The following is a 23650-nucleotide window of genomic DNA, read 5'->3' as shown; positions in this document are numbered from 1 at the left end:
TGTAGGAATTTGGTATAAATTTGTTATTTGACATCCTTATAATAATAAGTAATATTTTTAAACTGTGGCATCATAGAAGAAATACTTCACAATTTGTACATGTAAGGATATATAGTTTTCTGGCTTCATTTGCTGCACTCACTTTGGTTATAAACTTGTCTTCTCAAAAAACAAACACTCTTTCTCTGAGTTTGCACAGAACTGCATATATTTGCAATTTTGCACAGTACTATTTCCTCTATCAGAATTGTCTTTCCTTCTATCTGACAAATTCTTATTCTTCCAGATGTAGTTCAAATTTTAACCTTTCTGAAAATTTCCCAATTCATCTCAGCAATTGGTTAGAGCTCTATAAAATTTCATTGCATGTCTGTGCTCCTTTTGTGTGATATTTCCATACTTCACATTTATTATTTGTTTACATGTTTTTCTCCACTACTAGACCTTAGTGCAGAAACTGTCCATCTTTGTAATTTTACTTTACTCATTCTAAGTTCAATAAATATTTATTGAATGATTAACACCTTGAATTTAAGCCAGACTTTTCCCTGATCTTATAAATGCATGAGAGTGTTACTAAGGCAAACCAAATATATCTCTACAGTCTTTGTGTCTTGTTATTTTGTTCTTTTCTGAAGGGTTTTGTTAAAAGACTTTGAAGACCCCTAGATGTGCAAACTAGTTCAAATAACAATGACATTAAAATGCAAGAATATTTCTTGTTTTAGAAAACATGTCAAAACCCAACTTATAAGCAGAAAATGTGAGTTATTTATTGGACCTAATGTGGATGTGGAAAGTGAAAGTTTCTCATAAATTAACATTGGTTCATTGAGACATTACCTTTAGAATTCAGATGGTGTCAGTAATGTTGCTCTATTAGTGAGTCTTTTGTCCTTTATTATAATCATTAGCCACTTTACATTTTAATTGCATTACATGAAATGTTAATAGGTGATTCAGAAGAAATTGTGACCTTTTGAGTACTTCTTGGCTATTTAGGACATTGGCTGTGCTTCTCAGAGCTAATGTGTACAAAGAATAATTTGCGAGATATGATAGACAAGTTATGGAAATAATGAACAGAGATTTTAAGTGTTGTAGGATTAAGACAGGTGTATTTAATGGAAGTAGAGTGAATAACTTGTAATTCTTGACTGTTTAAATGCCTATTTCCTTTTTTTTGTCTACAGTTTACTAATTTCGTTGATTGCTAACAAATAAATGCTGATAATAGCTTTTAATCTTTAAACTGATCATTCATTCACTTTCTTACTTTAGTACATAAAGTCATACCTTAAACACCAGAAATAGAGATGAGAAAGAAAAGCTACCCATTTTATACAAAATAGCAACTTCTTGAAGTGCTCACCAGAATTTATAGATGAACTACCGAGTGATAATTATTTGAACCTCATCTTTTTCATCCTCTTTTGACCATCATTTCCCATTTGGATATCACATATGAACATGACATTCTAAAATAGATATTGTGCCCCCCCCCATTATTTCCAGTTTTCCTAATGAGAGAATGAACACAGTACACACTGTATCCACCTTTCCTTTCCTAATTAAGTATAATTTGCAACATGCAGTCTCAGTAAGGATGTTCATGTGGGATTAAGTCTTTCACACAAACATAGGTAAAGTCTAAAAGACTATTCTGTATGACCAAAACAAAACTCTCTCCTTACCTCACCTGGATATTAGTTTTAATGATATTGCCACTGTTAGAATACTGCAGGGACCATTGTAGGGGTGTGACCTTTTATCTAGGCAAATGTTTCAGTTTGTGCTTCTTTTGTGAGCTATAGTCACTCATGGTCATCCTGACATTTTCCCAAAGGCCAAGGTTATCACTTGCTGATTTTTACACCTGAAGACCATTTGTCTTCTGTCATTTTTTAGCTGGTGATGTCAATGTTAACACTGCTGCAAATAGACATTGCCTCAAGAAAACACACAAATCATTTCTGGTTAAAAGGAGACTATGTCTTTGCTAAAACTGCCTCTGTATCACCTGTCTATGAGAATTGCTGACAGGATTATTTTTCATTTGTACCCCTGGGAAAATAACTCTTTTACATCCTGAATGTCCTTTGAAGTCAGTAGTAAACATAAATAGACTGCCTAAAGAAATTACATTCTGATCTTTTATAATGTACTTAATAGTATACTCTGACACAACTCTAGTAAAAAGATTTTATAGGAAGGTGAATGGTACAAAAACACATTCCAAAATGCTGCGTGAGAAATTAATTAAACATCATTTTGGCTGATGCATATATATATATAATAACTATTAATATATTACAAATATATATATAAACACTTATTAAAAACTACACTTTTTAAGAACTGTATTTTCTTTTGATTTATGTCTGAGTAAATGAGTCAGTAAGAACAGCTTTTCTACTTAGCATATTAACATAATATTTCTAACTCTGTATATGATTTCCATTCTTAATTTTTATAGTAAAAATATTTTTAAAGTTATACTTTCTACTTTCCATTCTTTTATTCCTTACATAAATATATTTTAAATAAGCTTATCACAGTGGAAAACAATTGTGGCACTCTCTTCCTAGAACTGATGAATATGTTTGTAGATCCAGGAAAAGCAATAAAAAAGTAAGGAAAAAATTAAAGTGAAATTAAAAAGGATAATAGATGAAGAAAGCTGGAAAGCTTAGTCTTACTAAGTAGGGACACTTGATATTGGGGAACTGATATGAAATTATAGAGGCAATGAATGAGAGAACTTTGGGTAAAAAGAAACTGTAGTCAAGGAAGTTAATATCAATTTTCTCATTAAATTAGAAATGAAAAAAATTACAGTGGTTGAGGCACTCTGTGGAGTTAAGGATTTGGATTTGTGTGGTGTAATGAAATTCATGTGTATAAGTAACTAAACAAGGGCTGATTTGCAATTTATTGGAAAAATTGTAAAATTTTGCTGAAGGCAGAAATAGGGCCTACTACTGCGTACCAAAGATTATGTGAGGTTATAGATGAGAGTGAGAAATAAGACATCAGTTACCCAAACTGATGACTCATAATGTAAGACTGAGACTTTAAAGAGAAAGTAAAGCAACCATTAACTTGCAGTATTTAAGATATTATAAACATCATTTTTTGATAATTTGAATTAGCAAAATATTTTCAAGAGAAATTCTCATGAACTTTTATGAAATTGTCTGCCAATTCGTTCCTCTATAATCAAATTAAATTATGGAATATAAGTATTTGTGGTATTCATGATCAAGTAATCAAATAAATACTTCTATTTTAGGCATTTTATATTTTCATGTTCAGATTGTAAACACTCTTATTGTCAATATTCTATATATGTCAATTCTCCTCACTTTAACATTTCTCTCAATATATAAATACTTTAATCAGAAAATCAGTGTTTTAATTAAAAATTTCATTCTACTTATTTGGAGAAACTTACATTTATTTATTGAAGAAAATTAATTTGTCATGATAAGACTGAGATCACTTAGAAATCCCATTTGCTTTATGTGTTCTCTTTTAACAATAAATTGGGTATAAAAGATTGTAGTGATAATGAGGCAGAATATGTGCTCTGAATGACATACTCATTTCAAAATAACTTGAGTCTGGATAAAATCAAATAATAGTGCATTGCTAAAGTCAAAGAGAGTTAAAATAAAAATAGAGTCTATTAAACAAAACGTTAGTGGAGAAAAAGTAAAAAGCTGTGTGCAATATGCACATTCTAGAGGCATCTAGTGAATAGTGACAGCAGTGTTTACTTTAATAAACCATTAAAATATTGAACCATTTGCAAATTGAAGAAAATAAATGAATCTCCACTATAATGCTAAGGACTTTTAAGGAGGAATAGATAGTTCCAGGTAGATTGTGTATTCTGGAAACCAGGAAAACATATCTATCATCAGTTCAGGAAATAAATTTAAAATGTTACATATATATTTAAATATCTTGAGTAAAAGAAGACATTTTAATACAAATATAAAATACTCAAAAAGTGAAATAATCTTAATACTATTGAATCATGTGTAATAAAGTAAAGCTGATTTACAAAAAAGAAATTTGTAATTTTAAATGCTTATATTAGAGAAAAAAATAATTAATTTTAAAAAGTTCAAAATTTATGAACTGTATTCAACTCATGGACTAAAAAAAAAAAAACAAAGGAAAAAAATTAAAATATTGACACAATTACAAAGAAAGCAGACACATAATAAGGAAAATCAACAAATTCAAACTTGAGAAGTATTATAAAAGAAACAATCTTTCAGTTATGGAAAAGGGAGCAGAAGCAGGGGAGCGAGAAATAGCACAAATGAACTTTATGATTAAAAACATTTTACAGTGCACATTAGAACACATAAAAGTGATTGACTTTTATACTAGTGCATGTTAAAATATAGATGTGGGAAATTGCTAGGAAACAGTACTCAAAAACTATCTGAAAGAGAAAGGTAAATTGTTTAACTATTAAAGAAATTGAGAGAGTATGTATGTCAGCAACTTTTCAAGAACAGATAATTTTGAGCATATAAAGAAGACTTGTAGAGAATATGTAAAGGAAAAAAATGCCTGCTCCCACTTTTTATGTTAAGACAGCCTAACCTTGATAGCAGAACTACTCAGTGACAGTCTGTGCAGGCAATCTCACCCAGTCAGAATGTAAATGAATATATTCATATAAAAAAAAGATAAGTTGAAAAAAGTGCTTCATATTAAAGATAATATCCAAAAGTGAAAGTATATATTAATCCTAAAATGTAAATAGAGTCTGCCGTTAGAACTTCTATATAACTGGTATTCACCATAGAGAGACATATGCATATACATTATTAATGATATTTTTCTGCTAATGATTTTTTTAACACATTCATGATTTGGGGATGGGAAAGTTAATCTAGAAATATATTGAAGGATAATTTTTATTTATTTTTACAACTTGGCTTTTTATTTTATTTTATATAATTCTTACATCAGATTTCATTTTTGTACAATGTATGCATTTTCATTTTGGTTATATTCCCCATACAATTCCTACCCCCCTTATTTTGACCCTAATCCCTCCTCTCCTGCCCTCCTTCCCCAGTAGTGTGTCTGGTCTACAGTTGTTTGTTGATTTTGATTTTTTCTTGATTATAATTAGACTTTTTCCTGGTCCCTTATTTAGGTTTTCTAAATTCCTGCTATGAGTGAGACCATCCAGTATTTTTCTTTTTCTTTCTGGCTTATTTCACTGAGCATGATCCCTTCTAGTTCCATCCATGTTGCTGCAAATTGCATGTGTTTATCTTTTTTGAATGCTGAGTAATATTCCATGTTGTATATGTACCACATCTGCTTGATCCAGTCATCTATTTTTGGGCATTTGGGTTGTTTCCATAGCTTAGCTATTGTAAATAGTGCTGCTATAAACATAGGGGTGCAGATGCCCTTTTGAATTAATGATTCTGTGTCCTCTGGGTAAATACCTAGGAGTTGAATTGCTGGATCATATGGAAGCCCTATCTTTAACAGGTTGAGGAATCTCCACACACCTTTCCATAGTGGTTGGACCAGTTTGCACTCCCACCAGTGGTGCTGGGGAGTTTTTTTTTTTTTTTTCTCCACATCTTTGCCAGCATTTGTTGTTGCTAGTTTTTTTTTTTTTTTTTTTTAATATGTGCCATTCTCACTGGTGTAAGATGGTATCTCATGGTAGTTTTGATTTGCATTTCCCTGATTACAAGTGATGTTGAACATTTTTTCATATGCCTATTGGCCATTTGCATTTCCTCTTTGGAGATGTTTCTTTTTAGCTCTTCTGCCCATTTTTTGACTGGATTATTTTCTTTGTTTTTTGTTGAGTCTCATCAGCTCCTTGTAGATTTTTGTGATCAGTCCTTTATCATTGATGTTGTATGCAAAAATTTTCTCCCAGTCAGTGGGGTTTCTCTTTGTTTTGGTTATTGTCTCGTTTGCTGTGCAGAAGCTCTTTAATTTGATGTAGTCCCAGCTGTTTATCTTTGCCTTCACTATCACTGCTTTGGGTGATGTATCTATCTATAAAGATGTTTTTGAGGTGAATGCCATGTAGTGTTTCACTTATATTTTGAAGGATAATTTTTACACCTCATACAGGTTTTAGAAAAAAAAATTATAGTAGAATTTGTTCTTACTAGATGCACACTAGACAATTCCCTTAAAAAAATTCCTGAGTCTGCTATTCACTTTAATTCATCATTTTCTGGTGCTCTAAACAAGAAAAAGGAAGAAATGACAAATGAAAGAAGGTAGGGATTTACCTTATTAAAAGATGATAGTATTCTATGTAGAAAATATTTTAAAAAGTCCGTATATACAATATTAGAAATAGTGTAAGTTTAGCAAACTGGGTAAAAGCCCAATCAGCAAAAATCTATTTCATATCTATATATCATCAAAAACAGAGAATGTGAGTATGTTAAAAATTCATATTTTATTTTTATGTTCATAGTGACCATTAGGTACTAGGAAGATGTGATAGAGGTATAGTCAAGAATTACAGAAAATTATACAACTTATTAAAAAGTTAAACACAAAATAGCCCATATTCATTTTTACAAGATTCAATGATTTGAAACTGTAAAATTTGACAAATAAATCAATGCAATGAATACAATACAGTTTGAGTCAAAATTAGATCATTTTCTCTAGAATTTGATAAGCTGACACTTGTGCATTAATATTTCAGCAATAACATTATAGCACAGCACATAACATATATGATGAATCGTTTTGTGTTGGAAGAATATGTATGGTGTGTTCAAAATTTTAACTGAGGTAAATTGAACAAAATTTCCAGGGTTGTACAAAGGGCTAAGGGAAACAAAAGTTGAGGATCAGTTGTTGGGGACCAGTAATAGGCTTGAAAAGTAAGGCAGGGGAGCATTAACTGACCCTCTTCTAGGCATGACAGATGAGACTATCCTTCAGGCCCTGAGACACACACACACACACACACAGACACATGATAGAATTTTTTCTGTCAGTACCTTCTCTCCTTTTGCTTTTGATTGTTCAAGTGCAACTAAAAGCCAGAGGGCAAGGTTCCTTCGGGCAGTCAGCCACAGTCAGCTTTCAATGACACTGAGCAGAGAGGGCTAAGAGATGATCTAGTGAGACAAATAGAGAATAACTAGCACAAGCAAACCTTTTAACACTCAACTTCCAATCTCGGGTTTTGGATCAATTGTCAGGAAGTATTTTCTGCACAGATAGTCAATATTTTTTCTGGCCACACAAATCTTTGTCACAACTACTCATCTCTGCTGTTCTGGAATGAAAGCTGCTAGTCACAGCCATGTTCAATCCAAAAACCTAATTTTCAGTATTATCTACCATCATTGTTCATTATGTAAGGTAGCAGAGGTAGTAAAGGGATAGAGGAGAAACTATAATTATTATAAGTAAAAATTATTTGAGACATACTTCCTACCACTGAAAGGCAGCATTTCCCCCATTGTAATATTCATCCTAAGGAATAACAATGACAGAGATTTTCAATAAATCGCAAGATGCTGACATCTCATCAGTATGCTTCATAATGCTTTCATGGAGAATTTCCAGGAACACTCAGACTGCCCGGATAGACACATGGATCTACTTTAACACCTATAATTTTTGATTCTTAGGAATTCTTCCCTTAACAGGTAACAAGGAAGTTTACTGAGTTAGAGACAATATTTCTCAAATTTTAATATGCATATAAATCTCATGGGTATCTTGTTAAAATACAGAGTCTATTTCAGTAGAAATAGTGTGATAACTGAGATACTGCCTGGCTATAGCAGATTGTGCTTCCAGATGGTTCTCTGATCAAGCTTTGAGTCAAGAAACTATATTGGCTACTATTAAATCTAGGATTTAATTAGCCAATCCAGCAGACTGTTAACACCATTCTCAATACATTGCATCCCTAATATTTAGAGGATGCAGGTAGGGAGAGGTGAACCTATAGCATTATATTTGATTTTATATAATCCTGTATGTTGTATTCAGTGGTTAAATTCTCTCACAATCCATAATCATTTTGGTTTTTAAGAATTTTGCTGATATAAGTAGATAATACCCTCAAATCCTTTTGTATATCTTCTCCAAAAGAAGGCCCAAAACTTCTTCTGAACTCTGCTGGCATCTGAATCTCAATTTGGAAATAATTAGAGATGGTAAGATTAGATTCTCCTTTGGAAGCAGTTACTTCATATAAGGTCATTGAATTTTTTTTTTTAATGCAAAAAATAATGGCCTTTTAGAAGAGGAGTGGTTGGCATTTTCTTCAATGGTCAGCAAATTTCAAAGGAAATCAAGCTCTCAGCAATCTTAATTTCATCTAAGTTTGCTCAAAATTCCTTATCCCATCCCAAAGCCCTTATCTACACAGTCTTCTTACCCTAGCATGTACTCCATTATGATTGATCCTCAGAAACTTAGCATCTCTGCATTCTACCATCTGTCTCTGGGCTTGAGCCTCAGGTTTGTCTGCCTTGACACTTGAAGGGATTTCTTTGGGACTCTACAAAAATTTTCTGATTCTTGGAGAGTTTGTTGTGTTTTTGTTTTTTTTTTTTTGTCATTTTTCTAATTAATTAATTTTTAAGGAGGTAACATTGTTTGTTTGTATTTTAAGTATTCCATTAAGGGTAGCCAGAAGCAACAGCAAGGAAAACCAGTCCCACAATCTTTGTATTCATTAGTTGTTACCATTCACTAGATACCATAGTGACAAAGTGACCTGATTCCTTTTCCTTTCTTTCTACCTATATTGTATCCTAGGCTCCTACTTAAAATAATTTGAGTGATTTTCATTTCATTATCTAGTATGGGTTATTAGCATCACATTTCCTAAAAAAGGAAGTTAAAACAAGAGCTCATCAAATATCTGAACAACCAAAAATCAAAACAGTGTGTTCTATCTGGCACAATTTCCCTTTAATACTATACTACATGACTGTCAAATTTGGCCTGTAGTGTGGCTTCAGTTCACATGGATTGAACCAAACCATTTGAATTTGATTTAATTTAGGTGCTGTAAAATTAACCACTCTATGATACTAGTGATCTCTTATAACTCAACCCAAGTGGTTTAATTTCCTTTAACAACTACTCTAAATTGGGTAATCTCACCAGACACAGAAATTATGTACAACATAGGCAGTTTTGTCACAAAAATGTTAAACTAAGATGATTTATAGCAATGTAAGGTAGACAATAAAGGTGATGTGTAAAGGCTGTAAAATAATCACTTTTAATCCTGTTGGATTTTCTTAAAGAAGCAAGATAAGAAACCTACATATGATCCCATGTGAACCACAAGAATAAAACAAGCACTTGCTTATAATAATTTTCAAATTATATGCATAAAATTAATTTTAGATTGTGGAAAGACAGTGCTGCTTTATTTCATTTCCTATTCACTACTAGTCTGAAAGGAGAATAAGTTAGAATAATAATTTGAGCACTTTGGTTAAATTAATTGGTTTTTCTTTGATCAACTTTGGTCTAAAATTTTTTTACTCAGCGTTCTAAGGTTGTAGGATTGCCATTGAGTTCTTTCTAAATTTTACAAAAGTGTTAAATCATGAAGTACTGTTTCCTAAGTCTACACAAATTCCAATTCATCTTAATAATCCATGAGGCTGCAAATGTAACAAATAATTATGGTTTCTTTCAAGATAACTAAGCCTATAAGGTCATTCTGTTTAGGTGGAAATTGAAACAACTGTACTACATTATTGGAAGCCAAAACAATTAGTGAAATAATTCTGCACTGCCTGCATTATTTCTTGTCTTCCAAATCATGTTTGCCTTGTTTTTAGATAATTAATGTTAAAATAAATACACATTTACTGCTTTCCCGTTGGTAATAGATTTTGATCATTATGGCCTGAGCAGGGCATTTTAGAGAAATCTGAGTACTGCCACACTTACTTTTATCTTCCTTGATGGAACCAAGTACTGCAAAGCTTAGTGAATGGTTTGTACAATTACCTTGTTACTAAATTTGACTTCTCCAAAAAAAAATAGATACAGTCATCTGAGGTTACATAAATTGTGTAGCTGTTGTTCTAAGGTCCAATATCACTGCACACAATGAAAAGGGCCTTTTCAATTCCAGGTAAATACAAAAACAATGAAAGCTGAGCCTATCAAAAGTCAGAAATTAGTGAAAAATAGCATCTTTTGTTGAATGACCATTATTTTTGTCATGCTTTATTATTAATCTCACAAAGCTGAAACAAAAAAAAAATATATTGATACATTCTTCCAAGAAAAAATTAGAAAGAAATATTGTCAGTCATATTTCTTAGCATTTTTACTAAAAGTTTTCCTTATGTCTATATTCCTATGGAAAAATCTAAATTGCTTGGTATATGTATAACAATTAAAATCTTTAAGTTTTCAATAAACTAGGCATCTAGGGTTGTCTCATAGCAGCTAGGTAAAAGCATAATTTCTTTAAAGAATACATACATCTTACAGAAACAGCCTTAGTTTCTGAGGAGAAATGAAATGTTATTCCCTCATCTCTACTTTAAGTTTATATACTCTAATAGTCCTTCATATTTGGTCTTATGAATAATACATAATATCTATACTTTAAATTTATATGATATTTTGAAGATTACAAATTTAGAATTAATTGTTCCTTATTTGTGTTTCCATTTTGTTTCCTTACCATTTATTTTGTCCTTATTGATGTCAGGTTGTTAATCATCTCTGTACCTCTGTAGGTCAAACTCCTTATCTTGCAATCTAACTTTGCTGATTGTTATGATAATTTTGTTCTTCTTGTTATTACAACTTAAATACTGTGACCTAATGGCAATTGGTTCAGTGTCTTCAACTCCATTGGTTTCAATAAATGAAGGTTCACATAATCCTCATCTACCAACAGCTCTGGTCTGCAAGAGAAAAAGTACTGTTACATTTTTTTTTTTTTAGATTTTTTTTTAATTTATGCATACAAGAACTGGGGTACAGGCCAGAGGTGTGGGGTGGGCAAGAAGGCTCACCAGAGACAGAGTAGGGAACAGAATAGGCAGACTGACTGAATGCACTGCTGAGGGGAGCAGTGGGTAAGTCAGGAGAGGTCTGCTGTGCCATGTGGGTAGCTCTCTGGGTGGTGAACAAACTTGTGCTACAGTGGCTGTGAATAGTATTGTAAGTTGCATCTTAACCCCTTGTGCCACCAAGGAGGTCCTACTGTTACATTTCCTAGTGATCCTTGTGTCCCTCTCCTTAGCTCACTTGTAATAGCTTGCTGACTGGTAGATACTCTGGATCTTCTTATGAAACAGTTTCCAGTGGGACACTTGTCTTTATGAAATGTATCCACTGCAGCAGTCCTATTCCATGATTATTTTAATCCCTACTGGCACCTGAAATTTCAGATATTTCAATTTTGTTCAATACGAGCCACTGCTTTCTCCAAACCCCTAAGAACCAAAATAGCATCAAGTTTTATCATTCCCTAGAGCCCTTGCCAGAATGTGAAATTTAATAACTCTTTTAGTTGTGTGCTCTGCCCACCTTGGTCAAGCACCTTTAAAAATTAGTATCAAGGATATTCTCTTGGCTCCTGCTGGTACATGGTGGTTAATTATTATTACTCCTTTGTGATTAGTCCTTTTCTGTGCCCTTATGAGGTTTAATATGTGCCATGCTGAGTTTTGCAGTAAACAAACCCCAGTTACTGACATGGAATTCAGGAAAAGAGGTATGACAGATGCTGAGAAAAACACCTTTGTCTTATTAGGCAGTGATATTTCCATCGCCTTTCTATAAGGAGGGAATATGATTTTTATGTATACAATAAGATATATATGTAAATTTTATATACTTCATAGTGAAATAAATTCTATATTAGTAAGAAAAACAAAATTTCTCCTTGTGCTTGTATTTAAATAAATTAAAATTTTACCAACTGCCAGTAATTTTCAATAACTATTCTGTTTTCAATTGAAAATAATTACTGCATTTTCTGAGATTGTGTTTATTTTATGAGCATGTATCAGCAATGATTTTGTTTCATTTACTAATTTAAGCATTTAATTAATACCATAATAGTTACCTAATAATCTCAAGTAAATTCCCATGAGTGTAGATGCTGTAATGCTGTAGAGTTCTATTTAATAACACTGATATGATGGTTTGTGGGTGACCCATAGTTAGCAGTCTTTTGTTGGCAGACTTATGATTAACCATTTCTAATAAGTAATCCTGTAATACAAATCGGTGAGCTAATACCATCCCAAGTAGGACTCACTAATAGAATATTGAAGCAAATCCATCTTGTTCTACTTATAAGTTAAATTTCCCTTTCAGTACATTCACTGCTAAGCACCTCAAGTATTTCAGAAATTCACCCTTAAATACTCAGATTGTATCATGAAAATTAAAAAAGCAAGCAATTACAATTTTAAAACATGGAAAATGGTAAATGACTAAATACTCTTTTCTCCCCCTGCCATGATTCAGTGCTTTCAAATTTTAATTCACAACAGTGAGACTTATTTAGATTCTATATTGGCCATTGCCTACACAGAAGTTAGAATTTTGTATAGAGTTCATTTATGTCCATGTTTAGGATACTGAATTATAGTCTCCTTGCTGGGGTGGTTGCCTCAGAGAGAGCAAAGTGATTTAACCTAGCTCAATTTTAGCAAGTTGATAACATTGCCCTTGTACATCAGTTATCTTGAATCACAGCTGACTCTGTTAGGTGTTATGTCATTCCACATTTCACTCTATTTATGCAAAACCCAGATTTGGTTTAATGCTTTCTGACCTTCTGTGCAAACCGGGTAGCTTGTACAATGTTAGGCAGAAATAATGAACATTTTTTCAGGATCCATCCAGGTCTAATTTATATTGAAGTGTTGGTGCTTATAATCCCTGAGTACTTCTCCTAAAGTTAGTTCTGGGAATCAAAATCAACCATCAGCCATTTAAGGTGAAGGGAAATCCAAAGAAAATTGAAATGATAATACTGATATACCTTTTACTTTTATGGTATTTATGTCTCATAATATAGAATCAAATATCACATGACTTTTATGATTGCTCTTAATAAAGAAATTTGAGAATTGACACCTAGGTTTTTGTTAAAAAAAAAAAAAACCTAAATATATATGCAGAATTTTTTTTTAAGATTTATTTATACAAGAACCAGGGTACAAGGGTACAGGCCAGATGTGCGGGAGGGTGAGAGGATTCACCAGAGACAGAATGGGGAACAGAACAGGTAGAATGACTGAAATACACTGCTGAGGGGAACAGTGGGAGAGACAGGAGAGGTCTACCCTGCCATGTGGATATCTCCGCTGCCAGTGGGGAACGAACCGGCACTGCAGAGGCTACAGACAGCTTCACAGCATTATGCTCAACCACCTGCGCCACCAGAGAGACCCCTGTATGCAGAAGATTTAATATGAGTATTCAAATAGAAAAATTAAAGTCAGAAATTGGAAACCTTCCTTTGTATTCAGAGATATATTTCTATGAAATTTAGTGTATACTCCATGGAAAAGATTCTTAAACAAAGGCAATTATAGACTTTGATTTGTTCAGGCCTATAACATTGACTGCATTATATTTTACCTCATTAAAAAACAGAAAGGAAAAAATTAAATAGTGTACTTATCTAGCAATTATTCTAATGATTGTTATAAAATTTCAATGTACCCAAATTAACCAATGTGCTAAGATGAAATATAAATAAATGCAAAAATATCTATAAAAGTTTCCATGAAATTATGAGTTAATATTTCTTGGGTTTATAATATTTAAACATTTTGTTCTAAAGACCAGCAAATATCCAGCATTGGTCTCCCCAAGGTCAATTTAACTTCATGAGTAGAGACCCATTCTCCTTCTAAACAACTGATTTTCTGTTGTACAGAGCACAATGAGGAGGAATCAGGTAATTAATTTTCCCTTTTGAGTAGTATCTTCACTATTTCTTGGAACAGCATTGGTTTTCCTTGTTTTCTTGATGACACATTACTTACTTCACTCCATAATGTATGCATATGCAGTGCATTTCCCATATTTTGTTTTTTTATATTTTTGAATTTTCTGATATTCCTATTTGTTCTCTTCCGATATGCAGCATCCTTTGCATCACTTAGCTAGTATATTTGAAGGTAACCTGGACTAAGGGTTATGCAAAATTACTAGTTCTTGGCTAAATATTTCAATTTCATCTTTTACCAATTGAATCTACCAATACCTCGAGACACTGTGGTTATGAATCATAATTTTCGAGCTTTTCTTTGGTGCAAATAATTTATCTGCAGAAAAGCACCATTAGTTGTGACTAAATAGAAGCAACAAAACATGCCCATTAAAGAGGCAGTCTTGTCCTTCTTTTGCCTAGACAAAAGAGAAATGGGTTACCTGTCAAATAAGGATAACAGAGCTTGCTAGGGAAATACTGAGGGAGAAGGGGAAGGAAAAGAGTTAGTTGAGTGGGAACAGGAAGGAGAAATATGTGTAGAGAAGAAAATATAAAGATAAAAATAGAGTTTCAAATACTTGTTAAAGAAAGGAGGGGACCAAATATCTTGCATCTGTACAATTAGAATAAAATACTGGTTCTACATGATTCACAGAAACAGATTACTGGCCATGTTGAAAGCTGGTAATAGACAAAACAATCCCCAGAGTTCATCCAGCAAAAAATAGATTGCTTTTTTACCAAAGCAAAGACACTTCACATTATATAGATATAGTCATCATGGTTCTTTGTCTTCAGGATTATTGGGTATAATCCTCAGGAGGATCATGCTTTAGATATTTCATCAGGAACCATGCTTCCCAGAAACAACAAAAATGAAAGATTTAAGTAATGAAGAAGAAAATCAAGCCACAATCTACAATTAGTAAAAATATATTTTAAAAGCAAAATAAAGGCATTTAAGATAATAAGTGTTGAGATAATCTATTGACAACAGAAATGCTTTAAAAAATTAAGGATTTTTTCAGACTCAGAAAATGATAGCATATGGAAAATTAGAGTGTATTTGAAGTTTGGATGTAGTTCTTGTAAGGACCAATGTACTTCTGATTCACCCATATTCTTGGATCTCACACCCAGCCTAATTTCTGCTATGTAGAGCCAGACTAAATATTTATGGTTCAATGGAGGACTGTAAATGTGCATTTCAGCTTTTCAGCCTCTTGCCTGCCTTTTCTTGAACTTTCACAAAGCTGTAGCCATATGTCTGGATTTTTCTTTTCTCTAGGTAATGGACTACAGAGTTTCCACAATCTTATTTGTTTTCTAATGTCTTCAAACAGACTTAAAAATAGGTATTTTTCAGGCAGAGTACATAAGTTTTTTAAGGCAGGTTGTATATGGGAGCTTTGTACTTTCTGCTCAATTTTGTCATGATCCTAAATTATTTGAAAACTGAGACTACTTAATTTCACCCCCCCCCCATAGATTCAGTTCTACTTCAATTAAGGGTGGTTCAAATTAACTAATTTTCCATGATTGGAAAATTATTTTTAATAATATTTACTACGGGTAAATACTACCCGTAGTGTGGTGCAGTGGGTTGAGCGCAATGCTGTGAAGCTGTCCACAGCCTCTGCAGTGCAGGTTCGATTACTGGCCTGCCAGGGAATTCCCACATGGCACGGCAGACCTCTCCTGAATCACCTGCTGCTCCCCTCAGCAGTGTATTTTGGCCTGTTCTGTTCCCCGCTCTGTCTCTGGTGAATCCTCTAATCCTCCTGTGCCTCTGGCCTGTACCCCAGTTCTAGTATAAATAAAATCTTAAAAAAATAATATTTACTAATTAGCAAGTGTTCTCAAATTTGTAAATTTTACAAATTAAAACAAAAACAAAGAGTGTCTGGTTCCTCTTGGTTACAACCTCTAAAACTACCTTCATAATTTCTTACCTTCTAGTACAAAACTGAAGCATTTTTATAATGGTGATTATGAAAATATTCTTCAATGGGAGCAAAATACAGTTGTATTTAGTTTAATTTGTTACTTTTAGTTTCCTAGAGTTAGTAATTATTATCAAGCAAAACCTCTCACCACCACTACCACACACACCCACTTGAGTTAGTTCACCTGTGATTTTTTTTTCCATTGCCCTTCATATTAGATTCTCTATATTTGTGACTATGTGGTTTATTTGGTTGCATTCCTTATTTTGAGCAAAGCACAGCTTCTAGCTTGTTAAAAGAACTGTAGCACATTTTTTTGGAATGTGGATTATCTGAAAATATATTTAAAAAACAAAAATAAACCAACAACAGCAACTACCAAAAATCCCTGTTGTTGTGATAAGGTGATGAGATGTATGGGTTAGCTAAAGGGAGGGGTAATCATTTGGCCATATTCATGTGTCAAGACAACACCTTGTCCAACTAAACTAGCAGAATGCTATGTCAATTATATCTCGGTAAAGCTGAAAAAAGAAGCTAGTGAAATGTGATTGTGTGAGTACAAATAGTAAAAATATTAAAAATCATGCTTGTATAATAAAATTGTCTAAATATAAATATTTAAAAGGGATTACAAGAGACATATATGGAATAGAAGTTTTACCCTGAAAATAATATAGTCCCTCTAGTTCCACACTCTTCATTGTAGAGAAGTCTATGACTTGGGCCTTGTATATGCTAAAGTCAAGATGATAATCTACTTTAAAGCTTTTAGAACTTTATGTTATGTTTAAAGTTTTATATTATGCAAGGGAAATTGGTTTGGTTTGATAAAACTGTGAGCTGATAAAATTTGCAAAATGATGGATAGTTTCTTTTTTCCTAACCAGCAACTAGCATTTTCTTCATAGTTAAACTTGCATTGAGTAAAAGCTCAATTTCAATGATTTCAATATGCCACTCTTCCCAACACAAACTTCATTTATTATATGTCAAAAACTACTGCAAATGTGTAATTTTGGGAGAGTAGCACCTTTGTGAATGATTCATTGTTTAGAGATTAGCTTGTGAAAAGGAAAAGTGAAGTCATAATTCTCTTATATCTAACCTGAAACATATTTTGTTTAAGGAAATGATAAATGATTCTTTTTCATATTCCACATATCTTAACTAAAATGATGATTTAATAGTAAAATAAAACAATAAGCATAAACATTGATAAAAATTATTTTCTAGTTTCCCTTGCCCCCAAACATGTTAAGAACTCAAGTTGACATATATGTCAATTGAAATTTTTCTTATAATTATTGATAAATAATTTAATTGGGATGACACACCTCTAAGATATTCAAATTAGTAGTCCTTTCATTAGAAAAGTTAAAACTAAGCTGATTTATGCATTTATTAAAATATAATATTTGGATTTTTTATGAGTAATTTTAAATGATATAGAAACTGTGACTTAGGAAACATTATATGTTTTCCATATATGTTTTTACCTTAGTAGATTCAACCAATCACCACAAACTATTAACTCTTTCTCAGAAGAACCCATTCTATTAATTTTTTCATTATATTTCAAATGATTTATTCTGTGACTAATATTCTGAAGTATTTCTCCATTTTACAAAAGAAAAAAGCTTTTGAAATATTATTTTTGAAGTATAAAATATTTAAGTTGTATCATTTTTTATCTAGGTAGCATTGGCTTACAACACTGTCTATGACTTAGCAGTATAGACTCTCTCCTCTTGAGACATAAGTTAGCATGCCATTCTAACTATCAGCAAATAGTTGTAAATATTTCTGTTTTTCTCTTTTCTATTCCCTACCTAATTATGCAAGGTCATATTCCACCAAATCTTAACAGGATTCTTCATTCTAGTCTTTAAAATTTCAGTTCTGTGAACAACCATGAAATTTCTCACTATTATATAATTATCATAATACACTGGAGGTGCACCCATTTAAATATAAATAATAAATTGAAATATGAATAGATATTTGATGAATGAATGAAATATTATATAAAATTCAGCTCCATTTTCACTCTATTTGTAAAATATTTACTGCTCTATTATTCACCTGACTTTCTTCTGTTCCATTGACTTTTACAACAGTATAGAGCTTATAAAATTATTAAAGCTAATTGTGTATGAATTTTTCACTAAGCACCTCATTTTATCACTAACTACTACCTAATATTTATAGTCAGGTGCTATCTCTTGTCTTGGGATTGCTTACCTCATGGATGTCATTAGACTCAGTTATTTATTAGTAAATAGCAATCCACTCCAAAATGCAGTGACTTAAACCATTCTATTTTCTCCTGTGATCAGGAATTCTGGGAAGTCTAAAACAGTATAGATTTTCTCTGCTCCCTATTGAGGCTGAGGGATTATCATGGCCTTATCTGACAGTACAGCTCAAATGATTGGAATGCTGAGACCTATGTACACAAAATATATTGTTCTTCAGAATGCCATGCCCCTCTCCCCACCCTTGTAATTCTACATCCATCCATTCATCCATCCATTCTTCGGGTGGGGCATTACTTCCATCTAGCCTCCCACTATTGACAGTTTAGGTTTCTTTTTGTGGTGACTGAGGCTTCCTAAGAAGGTAAAAGAGAAAGTTGCAAGACTTTTTTTTTTTTATTTTTAACTACGGTTACAATGGGGTGTCCCTATCAGGTATTACCATAGTGCATCTACCACCAACACACCCACATTCCACCACCACAGACCATTATGCTTCCCCTCCCCCCTCATCTCCCCACCCTTCTTCTCTTGGTGTCTCACTTCTGTAGTCTGCTATCAAGGGTTAGTTTTTCAGCTTATCTTTATCTGACTATTAACAATTACTTTATAGTCCACATATTAGTGACACCATTCATTTTTCTTTCTCCTTCTGATATAAATCACCAAGTTTATCCTTTCAAAGTTCCATCCATGTTGTCTATAAAACATTTGATGAGCTGATATTCATTTATGTTGAAAACCCTCAAAGAAAATATGGATAATAATGGACATCTAGTTTCACTCATCTTAAAATTCAAAAAAGATAAACATGCAATTTGCAGCAACATGGATGGCGCTGGAAGGGATCATGCTCAGAGAAATAAGCCAGAAAGAAAAAGAAAAATACCGGATGGTCTCACTCATAGCAGGAATTTAGAAAACCTAAATAAGGGACCAGGAAAAAGTCTAATTATAATAAAGAAAAAATCAAAATCAACAAACAACTATGAACCAGGGACACTCTTTGAGGGGTAGGGGGCTGGAGGGGAGAGATTGGGGTCAAAACAAGGGGGTTGCAATTGTATGGGGAATATAAAAATAAAATTTATTATATATATATATAAAAAAAACCCAAATCTCTAACATTAAAGCTGCTCACAGCTATTATTTCCGATTAAAAAAAAAAAAGAATGAACAATGATGTAAAAAATTTAAAAAAATAAAAAAAAATAAAGAGCTTTGTGCTTGACGGAGTAAAAAAAAATGAGTTATGTGGCTGTTCTACTTTATGAGAAATGCATTGATAAAGATATCCTCATTAATAAGTGAGGCAAAAGCTGTAGGTGATTAAAAAAAAAAAAAAACTTCCATAAAGAAATGACACTAAATAAGAATTTGTGTCATGTGCTTTCTCCTCATTCACACAGTCTAAGATGAAATTCACAAATTATTTTTTACACATTAAATAGGTGAATCGGGGGTTTTAAATTTAACAGAACGCTGATTTTGGTGACCTTAACATTTTCATAGGTGCTCATTTGAGGAAAGAGATTTCAGGAAAGTAAACAGCAATTGAGTTACTTAAAGAATTTAAAGCCCTACATTTTAGGATTGATATAAACTTCAGCTAACAGAATTATTTACTAGATTAAAATTCTCAGGACACTGGGAGTTTGTTCAATTAATCGAAAGAAATTTTCACTTGCAAACCATCCTATCTTATTGAAGACAGTATCAATTCAGAAAAAAAAAAACTACTTCAACATCCAACTGAAAATAGATTTCAGAACTACATTTTTCCCTTTTGTCTTTATATATTCTATATATCCATAATTTAGCTAAATTGTATTTCTTGTATTTTTCTTGTATTTTTAAAATCAATCATATATTTATTTACATATGAAGTAGAAATATGTTCTTTTGAACATATTATCATATGTTCTTATGATAATATAGTAATTATCCAAAAATGCATATTAGGTTAATGTGCAGTTCTGAAGGGCAGTAATTGCTAAATATACTTGTCAGAAGTTTCTACACAAAAATGTATTAATTCTGAGTAAAAAAAATATTATGAAAGCATTTTGTGTATAATCAAGAATGGACACATATTTTGAGCCATTGATGAAAACAAACAAAATACTGTCACTTTAATGTCTCTATTCTGACTGCCTGTTCATCAAAGATTAATTTCATCTTGCTTCTTCGAACTCAGCACAGGAGTACCTGTAGGGGTGCCTATAATTACATCATTTCGTTCTGAGTTATTCCCCATAAGCTGTGAAACTACTTTTATAGTTATTGAAAAAATATGATGGATTTATAAACTAAAATATCACAAATAATTTTTTTTAAATACAATCACGCAGAATTTAGTTTTTTCAGCATTTGGGGATGTATACATCTATTTCTCATTCACAATCTCTTTTGTTATTTATATGTCATCCACTTTTGTGATTTCCTAATTTTGTTACTGGATTTTAAAAAAGGAAACATTTTTAATATAAATAATAAACATTAATGGGCATAATTTATTGTGCCACTGACTGTCCTGTTATGTATTAATCTTCTTGCATAAGTTCCCCATAGAAAACTACTAATTTCTATGTATTTTAGAACATAAAGTGAAAGACTTGAGAGGAACCAACAATTGTAAACCATCAAAACAATGAATAGTGTTCCATATTTACAGGCAATGCTTTAAATGATGTGCTGAGGATGAAAATAAGTTTTAACAAAATACCTTAAAATCTTGTTGCCATTATTTAACCTTAGTGTTCAGATGCAATGGGATAAATAAGTATCAAACTGAATTTGGTTATTCTGTGATAGAATATAATGGTTACCTCTCTTTGATAAGAAAAATTGCACTCTATGTTTTTGTTTAAATTTTAGACTGCATTGATCTCATGGACACAAAGGATTGTTTTGATTTATTTGGCTTTGTTCCCTAAGTAAGATAAAGGAATTGATTTAATATTTATTATTTCATTATTTCTTTCACTAGTCTCAGGAGGAAAGTGACCAATTGGGGGAAAGTTCCCTTGTGATGCATTAGCATTGCGAAAGAAAGTGACTGTGAAGAATTACAAGAGAGAGAACATTATTACAGTTGTGTGTCTTCACCCCAGACTTGGTGCTGTTGTATAAGGTTATATTGACCCTTTGAATAAGATGCAGCAAAGCCCTTCCTGCTCTAACTAAGGTAAGAACAAACCTAGCTCATTCCATACATTTAACCTCTGGTCCATCCAGAAACCTTGACTTTAAATCCCTTTTCAGTCATGTCTATCCCAAGAGGGAAGGTTTTAGATATATGAGTGAATTGCCATGGGAAGAAGTGGTAGAATGAGAGGGCCAGAGACCATTTCTTATACAAAATACCCAGACAAATTAACACTTTTTGGTTCATCACTTGATTGCCTATGTAAAATATAAAAACATATGTGAGGGATAGCAAAGAATAAAATAAGCTATTTATGGATTACTTGAGTCAGTTTGTAAGCTATTGCACAATAATATTCTAATGATTTCTCTCTGTTCATCACAGTATTTCTGTTTCCTTTCAGCAGCAGTCTGATCAAGAACAGGAGCTCTAGGACCAAATTGTCCTAGAGATAAAGATCTTTACCTCTCTCATTAGTATTCCATTGGACTACAGTGAGAATTACATGGATTAGAACAGACTTGGCATAACAACTGGTACACGGTGAGTGTAAAAAGTACATAGCCATTATTAATATCTTAATATAATGGAATCGGTTGAAAAAATCTGAGATCGGTATTTGAACATATTTGGTAAATTAGTAAATATGAAGAAGAACCATAAGAAAAGTAAATATAAAATATAGTATCTAAAAATTGAAATCATCTTTAAATATTTGGGAAAAAGAGCAAGATATGTTATCAGATAAGAGAAATATGATGTGCTATATTGTTTCTCTTTGAGTCAATCTTGTTAAGTGTCCAATTAGTCTGTCTAAAGGAGACAACTGGTAATTTTTGATGAGAGGGATTTTGGTTTTGTTAAAGTTAACACAGTCTTGATTTTTGGCTTGGTTTTCTCATTCTGGTTCTCTTTCCTGTGTTCCTGGTGAAATAGCAATTCTTCCCAGTCCTATGACTTTTCCACTCTCTTGTCATATTATTAAACTCTACATCACATCAAATTCAGATCCAACCTTTAACCCCATATTTTTACTTTGGTTTCTCTTGAAACAATCCAAATGTTAATATTATTCCTTATGTTTGCCTTTTCATTCTCATTTGTTGAACTTTGTTTTATTCATTTTACGTGGTTGTTGCTGTCTCTTAGTTTCCCAAAGAATTAATTCTAAGTGACAATGTTAGAGAAAGTTCTTTATTGTTTTTGTTGTTGCAATGGTTAACATTAATGGTATCTGCCAAACATTGATCCTAGCTTTGCCTATGTATCTCATTAAATCTTCAAACGATTTCTATGAAAAAAATATTACTTTCATCACAATATTAGAGTGAAGAAGCAGAGTCACAAAGAGATTGGGAAGTTTCTCCAGGCTAATTCAACTTGATTATCATAATTGACAATATATTTCAATATTAAGAAAATTTGTGGGGAAATATCTTGCCATGGCAAATGTGGACAAGTTCATTCAACATGTGTTTATGAAGAGCTTTGTTCTAATTATTTAAAAAAAAAACTTAAAAAAATTATTTATTAATACAAGAGCTGGGGTACAGGCCAGAGATGTGGGGGGTGAGAGGATTCACCAGAGACAGAAGGGGGAACAGAACAGGTGGACTGACTGAAACACACTGCTGAGGGGAGCAGCAGGAGAGACAGGAGAGGTCTGCTGCACCATGTGGGTTGCTCTCGGGTGGCCAGGGATCAAACTCATTCTGCAGAGGCTGCAGACTGCTTCATAGTGTGGTGCTTAACCCCTTGCGCCACCAGGGAGGCCCCTATTTTTAAAATTTAAGAGTTCATAAAAAGTAGCTCGACTGAAAGCAATTCCATTAAGATCTGGAACAAGACAAGGATGTCCACTCTCACCACTGCTTTTCAATATAATACTGGAAGTCCTAGCCAGAGCAATAAGACAAGAGAAAGACATCCAAGGAATCCAAATAGGAAAAGAAGAAGTCAAACTATCACTATTTGCAGATGATATGATAATATACATAGAGAACCCCAAAAACTCCACAGAAAAACTAATTCAACTCATCAATCAGTTCAGTAAAGTGGCAGGATACAAAATCAACACGCAAAAGTCAGTAGCCTTCCTATACACAAACAATAAATCTGAAGAAGAAGAAATCAAAAAAACCACCCCTTTTATTATCGAAACAAAAAAAAATCAAATATTTGGGAATAAATCTAACAAAAAAGGTAAAGGACCTATACAAAGAAAACTATAAAACACTGTTAAAAGAAATAGAAGAAGACACAAAGAAATGGAAAGACATCCCCTGCTCATGGATTGGAAGAATAA

General features: G+C 32.5%; 1 long non-coding RNA gene across 1 annotated transcript in view; it reads left to right on the top strand.

Moving 5' to 3' along the window:
• LOC129144711 (uncharacterized) overlaps nt 1-21883 on the top strand; it is a 57570-nt gene extending 35687 nt beyond the window's left edge. The window contains exons 5-6 of the long non-coding RNA XR_008549163.1: nt 21187-21384; nt 21752-21883. This is a non-coding gene — a long non-coding RNA (uncharacterized LOC129144711). The remainder of the gene's footprint in view (nt 1-21186; nt 21385-21751) is intronic.
• The last annotated feature ends 1767 nt before the right edge of the window (nt 21884-23650 follow it).

Source organism: Talpa occidentalis, unplaced genomic scaffold (assembly GCF_014898055.3).
Source record: "Talpa occidentalis isolate TD23 unplaced genomic scaffold, MPIMG_talOcc4v2.1 talOcc4.6, whole genome shotgun sequence".
Lineage (NCBI taxonomy): Eukaryota > Metazoa > Chordata > Mammalia > Eulipotyphla > Talpidae > Talpa > Talpa occidentalis.
Note: the sequence above shows the minus strand (reverse complement) of the source record. Positions and strands in the feature narration are given on the sequence as shown.